This window comes from Gorilla gorilla, chromosome 4 (genome assembly GCF_029281585.2).
Source record: "Gorilla gorilla gorilla isolate KB3781 chromosome 4, NHGRI_mGorGor1-v2.1_pri, whole genome shotgun sequence".
NCBI lineage: Eukaryota > Metazoa > Chordata > Mammalia > Primates > Hominidae > Gorilla > Gorilla gorilla.
This window is the reverse complement of record NC_073228.2, coordinates 9,700,325-9,708,629: the sequence shown is the minus strand read 5'-3', so window position 1 is coordinate 9,708,629 and position 8,305 is coordinate 9,700,325. Positions and strand designations below refer to the sequence as shown.

Sequence of the window (8,305 nt, the reverse complement as noted above, 5' to 3'; positions counted from 1 at the left end):
CTCTTAGCACAATAGACATACTTTTCAATGGTACAGGTTAGACACCCGTGTCCACAACAACCACGTATATGATGGAGAAACTTCAGTGGCTGAGTCCATGACCAGGACAAAATGCCCAATGACGTGCTCCTGGTTCACACGGCCTCAGAGACACACGATCCAGCAATCGTGCTCTTTGGCATTTACTCAGCTGGGTTGAAAACTTATGCCTGTACAAAAATCTTCATGTGAATGTTTATAGCATCTTTATTCATCATTGTCCACAACTGTCCAAACTGGAAGCAACTGAGATATCCTTTCTTTGGTATCAGTACATCCATTCAATGACATAAGATAGAAGGTGCCAGCACGCCACACCAAGGCATGCGTGGATTGTGAATGAGGGTGAAAGAAGCCAGTCGGAGGCCGGGCACGGTGGCTCACGTCTGTGATCCCAGCACTTTGGGAGGCCGAGGCGGACAGATCACCTGAGGTCAGGAGTTTGAGACCAGCCTGGCCAACATGATGAAACCCTGTCTCTACTAAAAAAAATAAAAATAAAAAAATAAAAATTTAGCCGGGCATGGTGCTTGGCACCTGTAATCCCAGCCACTCGGGAGGCTGAGGGAAGAGAATTGCTTGGACCTAGGAGGCAGAGGTTGCCGTGAGCCGAGATCACACCACTGCACTCCAGCCTCTGTGACAGAGTGGGACCTTGTCTCAAAAAAAAAAAAAAAAAAAGAGAGAGGGAGGGGTGAACAGAGGATTTTAAGACAGTGAAACGATTCTACGTGATAGTGTAGTATTCTACTATAATGCAGAATACACAAAACTACACGTGTCAAAATCCATAGACTGTACAGGAGAGAGAGTTGGCCTTAAGGTATGCAAATTTAATCACTTGGGAGATGGAGGATCCCAGCATGGAATTCAGACTGTGACAAGAGACTCTAACTGCATTACAGATGCATGGGTGCACTGTCTGCAGTGGCTGAGAAGCCAGCACTCCATGCAGGAGGAATGATGTGTCCTTGCCACTGCCCTCATTTGTGACTTGGACAGCCGCTCCCAGCAGGATGGTGTCCTTTCCTCCAGAGCCAGGGGAGGAGTTAGGCCTGATGCCTGGGCGGTACCTGCCTCACCCAGGTCGCAGAGAGCCTCACGGAAGGGTGCTGACCTAAGTAACTTTGGACACGCGTGGAGTCTGTAGGACTAAAGACAGAGGATGTCAACACTTCCTCTAGGTGATAAAGGCATTTCCCACGGGGATACCAGCTAATAATTCTGAAACTACTATACGTCTACTCTGGAAGTGAAAAACTGAGTACGTGGTGGCAGGTGATAGGGGTCAGGTTTCTCACTATGGGAATGGGAGCTTCCAGATAAACAAATGGAAAGGCTAGAATGATCCATGTGGTAACAGAATTAGAGACGTTGGTATAATTTCATGCTTAATGTAGCTACTTCTGGATATGTGTACAAACAGATGTGTATACACACAGCTTCGTATACACACATCTATCTCTTCGTTCTGTCAGCTGAGAAGCAATGAGCACACTTAGCCTTCAGATCTTGGTCTCTAAGACCCTTCTCCAGTGAAAAGAACCACAGGTCCTTGGCTAAGTGGCTGATTTGAGGACTGGAACAGCAAATACACAAGATGATCCTGGAGTGCCTTGCAGTGCTAGTGTTATGGACTGAATTTCTTTGCCCCCAAATCACAGGTGGAAGCCCTAGCCCCCGATGTGACTGCATTTGGAGATGGAGCCTTTGACGAAATGATTAAGGTTCAATGAGGTCATGAGGGTCAGGGGCCCTGATCTGATTAGATTGGTGTCTTTTTTTATTCAGTAGAGGCAGGGTCTCACTATATTGCCCAGGCTGGTCTTGAACTCCTGGACTCAAGTGATCCTCCCACTTTGGCCTCCCAAAGTGCTGGGATTACGAGCATGAGCCGCCACACCCAGCCAAGACTGTTGTCCTTATGAGAACAGGAAGAAACACCAGGAGTGAGCATGCAGGGAGAGGCCACGTGAGCATGCAGGGGAGGCCACATAAGCACACAGAGGAGAGGCCACATGAAGATGCAGGGAGAGGCCACTTGAGGACACAGGGAAAGGTCATGTGAGGACGCAGGGAGAGGCCATGTGAGCATGCAGGGAGAGGCCACGTGAGCATGCAGGGAGAGGCCACGTGAGGACACAGGGAAAGGTCATGTGAGGATGCAGGGAGAGGCCACGTGAGCATGCAGACAGGCTATATGAGATTGCAGGGAGAGGTCACATGAGGACGCAGGGGTGCTGTCTGTAAGCCACAGAGAGGCCTCAGGAGGAACCCACCCTGCCGGCAGCCTGATCTCAGACATCCAGACTCCATAACTGTGAGAAGAGAAACACCTGTTGTTTAAGCTGCCCAGGCTGTGGCATTTAGCTGTGGCAGCCCTGGTAATATAGTTAGAAGGTGAAGAAGTGATCAAAAAACAAAACCAGCACCGTGTTGGCTCATAACTTGCAGCATAAATCTCCACAAGTCCGTACCGATATAAGGAAATGACTGAGTAAATAAATAAGCGGGGAGGAGAGATGAATCACAAAGGAATTCCAAGTAGTTCATGTAGACACTCTGCCCCTAAGGAGGGGAGCCTAACCCCCACGCCTTCCTTGGGTGCTGCGAATACTGACTTCCCCACCAAGGGCACCATGTGGAAAGGGGGACTTCGTGGTGGAGAAACCTGACAGGCTCCGCATCGGCCAGGTGACCCAGGCCAGCCCCACCTGTGACCCGGCAGGTGGAGAGCATACACCCTTGATAGGCTGCGATGAGGACGGGACTTCAACCCTGCGGTCTTCCTCCCAAAACCCATATCCCCTGTCTAACCAGGAGAAAGATATCAGACCAATCCCCACAGAGGGACACCCTCCAAAACACCTGGCCAGCGCTCCTCAAAACTGCCAAGGTCATCAAACATGAGAGAAGCCGAGAGGAGCCTGAGACCCGAGGACTGAGTGTCCAGGATGGGCTCCTGGGACAGGAAAAGGACAGCAGGTGAAACTGAGGCAATAGGAATCAAGTGCACACCTTAGTCAATTACAATGTGTCAGTATTGGCTCATTAATTACATAACAAACACCAAACTAATGTCAGATGTTAACAAGAGTGCCCTCCTATCTATCTTCACATCTTATCTGGAAACCCAGATCTATTCTAAAATAAAACATTTATCTAAAAATAAAAAGGAAAAGGTTGCTGCAGGTTCCTGATTGCTTCCATAGCAGGTTAAGGCTCTCCCCAGTCGTTCCTAGCTTGCTAATAGTGGTAACAACAATGGCCATTTAAATCTACCATCTCGAGATGGAAAAAACACATGTACACAAAACGCAGTGGAAGGGCTGGCTACGAGTCAGAGGAATGACAGCAAGGATGGCTGAGTAACAAAGAAACAGATGAAATCAGAGGGGCCTTGCCTGTTCTGGCCATATTCTACACCTGGGACCCTCTTCGGGAGGCCCAGCCAAAGAAAGAAAGAAGGGCCAGGTGCGGTGGCTCACGCCCGTAATCCCAGCACTCTGGGAGGCCAAGGCAGATGGATCACCTGAGGTCAGGAGTTCGAGACCAGCCTGGCCAACGCGGTGAAACCCCATCTCTACTAAAAATACAAAAATTAACTGGCTGTAATCCCAGCTGCTCAGGAAGCTGAGGCAGGAGAATCACTTGAACCCGGGAGGCAAAGGTTGTGGTGAGCAGAGATCGTGCCACTACACTCCAGCCTTGGGGACAGAGCAAGACTCCATCTCAAAAAAATAAAAATAAAAATAAAAAAGAAGGAAACCGGCTGTGGATTGTGTTAAGTTAAAAATCACAAGACCTATACATTCAGAAAGGAGACTTTACTTCTTATAAAGTCTTATAGCCTGTAAGGTGGCCATTCTGACAGGCTGGGAAGTGTGGCCTCCAGCCTAAGGCCAGAGACAGGTACTTGGAGGGAGGGTGCGGTGAGACAGGAATGTAAGCCGAATGGGTTGGTCAGGTATACATACTCAACAAGTTACAGGAGGCGTTGCGAATATACATGCATGTTTATTCGGACACGTGTGCTGGATAAACATGCATGTTACATATGACCCACGTTCACCTTGGGGTGAAGGCGACATGTAAATGTATTACAATTAGGTGGTATACCTCAAAAAGTATTTTCAGGACATGAAGGCACATGAGGCTGCAATCTCTGTAAACCAGCCAGAACCCGTCTATGGTCAAGGTCTCTTATCAGGGAAAAGTTACTGAAATGAGTCTCTTGTCCAAGGAAAGCTCTAGTTACGGCTGGTGGAGCAGGGGTGTGGGGCCAGGGTCGGCGGACAGAGCAGGGGTGTGGGGCCAGGGTCGGCTGGCGGAGCAGGGGTGTGGGGTCAGGGTGGGCTGGCGGAGCAGGGGTGTGGGGTCAGGGTGGGCTGGCGGAGCAGGGGTGTGGGGTCAGGGTCGGCTGGTGGAGCAGGGGTGTGGGGTCAGGGTCGGCAGGGGGAGGAGCTGCGGTTGTTTCAATGCTGCTTATCTTGAGGCTAGTGCTTGTTTAGCTGCTACAGAAAAAGAGAAACCTGCGGCCTTTAGAACAGAGTTGATTCTTCACGTGCAGGAATGCACGACTTACTTTCGCCAGGCCTGGCCTGAGGTCCTGTTTATAATTTGCTGTTTTATTGCCACAGAGCCTGTTCTTAGTCTTATGATCTCTATTTTAACGTGAACACCGGTCAATTCTGTCTAAACCACACAAGGGAGGGGGTAGAATGAGGTGCCTCTGACCTACCATCCCGTCACGGCTGGAAACTCAGTTTTTTGGCTTTTTTTTTTTTTTGAGATGGAGTCTCACTCTGTTGCCCAGGCTGGAGTGCAGTGGTGCGATCTTGGCTCACTGAAACAGATTCAAGCAATTTTCCTGCCTCAGCCTCCTGAGTCGCTGAAATTACAGGCATCCACCACCACACCTGGCTAATTTTTTTGTATTTTTAGTAGAGACGGGGTTTTGCCATGTTGGCCAGGCTGGTCTCGAACTCCTGACCTCAGGTGATCCACCCGCCTTGGCCTCCCAAAGTGCTGGGATTACAGGTGTGAGCCACCACGTCTGGCTGGAAACTCAGTTTTTAAAGTGTTTCTGGGACCCCTTGGCCAAGAGGGGTCTTTTCAGTAGCTGGGGGGCTTAGGATTTTTTTTTCTTTTTTTTTTTTTTTTGAGATGGAGTCTCACTGTCACCCAGGCTGGAGTGCAGTGGCACGATCTCAGCTCACTGCAACCTCTGCCTCCCAGGTTCAAGCGATTCTCCTGCCTCAGCCTCCCGAGTAGCTGGAATTACAGGTGTGTGCCACCACGCCTGGCTAATCTTTATGTATTTTTAGTAGAGACGGGGTTTTGCCATGTTGGCCAGGCTGGTCTCCAACCCCTGACCTCAGGGTGATCCACCTGCCTCTGCCTCCCAAAGTGCGGGGATTACAGGCATGAGCCACCGTGCCTGGCCAAGATTTTATTTTTAGTTTACAATTGGAAGGCTAGTGGGCCGGTGCAGAATCTCACTGACTTTTGGGTGAGCATGTTGAGGGCCCCCTGCGTCAGCTGCTCTTCTGTTGGACGGTGCAGGGTGGGGAGGCCTGGGCTGCACTGGCCACACAGTCCCCTCAAGAAGATCTTCTACGTGAAACAAAGGAGCACTGAGCGAGGGGAGCTCTGCTCAGAAAGGACCATCTTGCATCACTGAAACTGTGGGAAATGATAACAAAAAATTGAAATGTCGTGAAGAAACACACCAATAAGACTATTTTTAAATATACAGAGGAAGCTAGAAAATACAGAAAGAGGAACCATTCGGACAAGATACTCAGGAAATATCCAGGATTGTTATACCTAAAACAGCCCTCACTGCCCCCCTCCTGGCAGCGCACCTGAGCCCGGAGCCCGCCAGGGACAGCTCTGAGGAGCCAGGCAGGGCCAGGGATGGGCTCTGAGGGGCCAGGCAGGGCTAGGGATGGACTCTCGTGCCTGCCTGCTTGAGGCTTCCTTGGTCAGAGCTAGCGATGCCACCCTTAGGATGGCCACAATTAGCAAATAAAAATATGGGATGCCGATAAATCTGTACTTCAGATAAACAATTTTTAGTACCTGCCCAACGCGGTAGAGGTAAATCTATAGGGGCTGAAGCAGATTTGCCGGGCTGTGGGCAGGGTGGGGAGTGAATGCTCATGGGCACGGGGTTTCCTTCTGGGGCAACAGAAACGGTGTCAAATGAGATAGTGAGCATGGCCGCCCATCTCCGAATATACGGCAAAGCCGTAAGCTTTCAACAAGTGAAATTTCACAGTAAGTGCATTATATTTCAACAAATCTGTTCTAAAATCTTAACTGAGCCAGGCGTGCTGTCTCAGGCCTCTAGTCCCAGCTACTCAGGAGGCCGAGGCGGGAGGATCGCTTGAGGCCAGGAGTTCAAGACCAGCCTGGGCAACATAGCGAGACCCCATCTCTACAAAAAACACGTTAAACAAAAACGTTAATTGGGCGTTCCGTGTTGTATCCAGCAATCCTAACCGCCCTCCGTCCCCGCGAGCCCCAGTCCTTCCCCTGCGGCTGGGCTGGGTCCCCCGTCCCGGGCGGTGAGGGCGCCCTGCAGGCGTCCACAGAGCTGGGCTTCCGTGGCGGCAACCCCAACCCCAGCGCCACCTGGTACGGCCCGGCCCGCGGGTCCCTCCGGGTCAGGACGCAGACGCGCCCGCGGCGGTAACCGGGGGCCCGGGGACCTCGGGCCCACCCCGGCCAGACCCCGGGGAGGAGCGCAGGACACTGCCCGCGCCGGGACTGGGCTGTTTCCGATCCTCCCGGGCGTCCTTTAGGAGACTCATTCGCAGCCGACGTTGCGGAGACGCAGGAAACGGGCGGACAGGTGCCTCAGCGGCACCACTTCCAACCGCACGCCGGGCGCCGGCTCCACCATAAATAGAAACCGGTGGTCTCTAATTGGCCTAGCTGTCGTCACGTGCTCTCCGATGGCCCAATCACTAAGGCTGGACGATGCTGCACTGTGAATGGCCAGGCCCGAGTCATGTGCCCGGAGAGGGCGGGGCTGGGCCCTTCGGCTCGCCGCGTCTGGCGATCGCGGCTACGGAGACCCAGGAGGGCCCGGCCAGGAGACCCGCTCTCTAGAGCGGCGAGGGCAGGGGTTGCTAGGGCGCCGGGGTCGAACCCGCACTTCCTGCAAGTCTTAGGGCCGCATCCCTGCCGAGGCGGGCGTTGGGAAGGGTGGGAGATGGGAAGGTGCGGTGGTGCGGGGAGGGGAGGGCGCCGGGAGGGGTCGGAGAGGGGTCGCGGGTTTTGGGGCTGCGAGGAGGGAAGGAGGGGAGAGGAGGGAAGAGGAGGGCAAGGGGAGGGGAGGGCGGGGAGGAGAGAGGGCGCGGGCAGGGGAGTGGAGGGCGGGGAGGAGAGAGGGTGCGGAGGGGAGAGGAGGTAAGGGGAGGGCGCGGGGAGGAGAGGGCGCGGGCAGGGGAGTGGAGGGCAAGGGGGGGGGAGGGCAGGGAGGAGAGAGGGTGCGGAGGGGAGGGGAGGGCGGGAAGGAGAGGGGACGGGGGGAGGGAGGAGAGGGTGGGGGAAGGGGGGAAGGGAGGGCGGGGAGGGGGGGAAGAGGGCGGGGAGGAGGGAAGAGGGCAGGGAGGGGGGAAGAGGGAGGGGAGGGGAGGGCGCGGGCTTCGGGGCTGCGGGGAGGGAGGGGCGGGTTCAGGGCCGTGGGCCCCGCCCGGGGCACCGCCTGGATCAGGCCTGAGGCCGACTGCGGAGAACTTGGGCACCGCGGACCAGATTGCTGGTCACCAGGATGAAAAATAAAAAAGACCCAAACAGCTCCCCTGACCCCGCCTTCGCGCAGGCCCCTGGCGTTCTGCTCAGGGGTTTTTGTTTAATGAAGAACGTCAAACATCTGGCAAGGTCGGAATGATTTTGCGATGAGCACCGCCTAGATTCTGCGGTGAAAGCGACTGTTTGCGCGCTCACGGCCTCACCTGTCCGTGCATCAGCCCATCTCGTCAGGCAGATCAACATGAACCTGTAAAACGGATGACTTAGGCCGGGCGTGGTGATGGGCGCCTGTAATCCCAGCTACTCGGGAGGCTGAGGCAGGAAAATCGCTTGAACCTGAGAGGCGGAGGTTGCACTGAGCCGCGATTGTGCCACTGCACTCCAGCCTGGGCGACAGAGCGAGACTCCGTCTCAAAATAAATAAATAAAACATACGACTTAGGTATATACGCATGGGGGGAATCCTCGTAAGGCAAGAACGTGCTGCACATTCTGGGGACTG

At 53.7% G+C, this 8,305-nt stretch overlaps 1 long non-coding RNA gene across 1 annotated transcript; it reads right to left on the bottom strand.

The window, feature by feature from the left end:
- Positions 1 to 5,476: 5,476 nt before the first annotated feature.
- LOC129533946 (uncharacterized) lies at positions 5,477 to 6,972 on the bottom strand. Its single transcript, XR_008680368.2, has 2 exons — positions 6,679 to 6,972; positions 5,477 to 5,724 (listed from the first exon to the last, which is right to left on the bottom strand). It is a non-coding gene; the product is annotated as an uncharacterized lncRNA (long non-coding RNA).
- Between the last annotated feature and the right edge of the window lie 1,333 nt (positions 6,973 to 8,305).